Source organism: Sapajus apella, unplaced genomic scaffold, assembly GCF_009761245.1.
Source record: "Sapajus apella isolate SASKATOON/1434 unplaced genomic scaffold, GSC_monkey_1.0 scaffold44, whole genome shotgun sequence".
NCBI classification, from domain to species: domain Eukaryota; kingdom Metazoa; phylum Chordata; class Mammalia; order Primates; family Cebidae; genus Sapajus; species Sapajus apella.
This window is the reverse complement of record NW_022436984.1, coordinates 9,711,271-9,713,659: the sequence shown is the minus strand read 5'-3', so window position 1 is coordinate 9,713,659 and position 2,389 is coordinate 9,711,271.

Sequence of the window (2,389 nt, the reverse complement as noted above, 5' to 3'; positions counted from 1 at the left end):
AACCAACCCAAATGCCCATCGATCATAGACTGGACAGGGAAAATGTGACACATATACACCATGGAATATTAGGCAGCCATCAAAAATGATGAGTTGTAGGGACACGGATGAACCTGGAAACCATCATTCTTAGCAAACTGACATAGAACAGAAAATCAAACACCGCATGTTCTCACTCATAGGTGGGTGTTGAACAATGAGGACACATGGACACAGGGAGGGAAGCATCACACACTGGGGTCTGTTGGGGGGGAATAGGGGAGGGACAGCAAGGGGTGGGGAATTGGGGAGTGATAGCATGGGGAGAAATGCCAGATATAGGTGATGGGGAGGAAGGCAGCAAATCACACTGCCATGTGTGTACCTATGCAACAATCTTGCACGTTCTTCACGTGTACCCCAAAACCTAAAATGCAATAAAAAATGTAGGCAAAAGACACTTCTCAAAAGAAGATAAACACTTGGCCAACAAGCCTTGAAAAAATACTCAACACCACTAATTACCAAAGAAACACCAATCGAAGCTGCAATGAGATACAATCTCACAACAGAACAAGTGGCTATCATTAAAAAGTCAAAAAATAACAGATGCTGGTGAGGCTGTGGAGAAAGGGAGCAGTTATAAACTGTTGATGGGCATGTAAATCAGTACAGCCACTGTGGAAAGCAGTTTGGTAATTTCTCAAAGAACTTGAAACAGAGCTACCATTCAACACAGAAATGTCATTACTGGGTATATATCTAAAAGGAAACAAATTCTACCAAAAAGACACATGAACTTGCACACGCATAGCTGCACTATTCACAATAGTAAAGACATGCAGTCAGCCTAGGTGTCCATCAGTGGTGGATTGGTAAAGAAAATATAGTACATATGCACCATGGAATACTACACAGCATAAAAAAGAATGAAATCCTGTCCATTGCAGCAACACAGATGTAGCTGGAGGCTAAATAACACTGGAACAGAAAACCAAATACTGCGTGTTCTCACTGCTTAGTGGGAGCTAAACTGGGTACTCATGCACGTAAAGATGGCAACAACAGACACTGGGGACTACTTGGAGGGGGATGGAGGGAGGGAGGAAGTCAAGAGTTGAATAATGAACAATTGGGTATTATGCTCGCTACCTGGGTGATGGGATCATTTATATCCCAAACCTCAGCATCACACAATATACCCATTTAACAAACCTGCACATGTCCTCCCTGAATTGAAAATAAAAGTTGAAGTTATATCAAAAAATTTTCATCAATAAAAACAAATAAAATAGTAAAATGCTACAATCTTAATAATCACAAAAGAATTTTTGTTTTAAAGTTGAAATTGAGAAAATTGTATTTAATGTAAATATTAAAAATAATGTATTAGGAGTATAATTTCAGAAAAAATTAGTCATTGTCAATAGATCTTTAGAATTATTTAAATAACAATATGGAGCAGAACAATATAGATTAGATTATGCCACAATTTGTTTTTATTGTTTCCAATTCTTTGCATCTAAAATATAAGATTGGAAAAAATATATACTAAATGTGTGCCCTTTGAAGTTGCTTTATGTGGGAATGGATGTATGATAAAGATAAAATCTCAAATCACTTGGCACAAGGATGGGTTTTTTAATGAATGGAGTTGAGACCTATGGGTAGCCATTGGGTAAAGGATCAGATTGTTTTCATACCACATACCAGGGCAAACTCCAATGAAGCAAAAGTGTGCTAGAAGAAAACATATCAAAGTTGCTTTACTTTAGTCTCTGCCAGTTCTTCTACCTCTCTATCTTTTTGCATGTACTTTCAGTATTTCTTACTGTAGATATTAGCAAATACAAATATACATTCTTACCTTCCCTAATTTATTACTCAGTGGTAGCATACTGTAAACATGTAAACAGTCATTCTTTCTTCACTAAACAATATAACCCGAAGGTCTGTCTACATCAGTATGAAGAGAGCGTCCTCATTCTTTTTTTAATGGTTAGGTGGTATTCCATTGATAACATCATAGTCTGGTTGAACAGTTTTGCTTTGGTGGACATTTGCATATTTTCTTTTAAAATTAGATTATGTATAATCTTACACATTTCAAGTGTTCAAGGATAAGTTTCTAAATTGTCTGGTCAAAGTTTTTGTAAACTTTTCATGCACTGTCAAATTTCTATTGGGATTGTACTATTTTATGCTTTCATTAGCAAGATATGCTCGCACCTATTACTATAAAGCCTTATCAACATAATGTATTGTCAAATTTTTGGATCTTTGCCAGTATAATAGATGAAAAATTGCATCTCTTATGTTTGAAGTTGAGTACACTTGTGTATATTTCAGGACAATTTTATCACTTTTTTCTCTGTGAGCCTTCTTATTATATCCATTATCCATTTTTCTA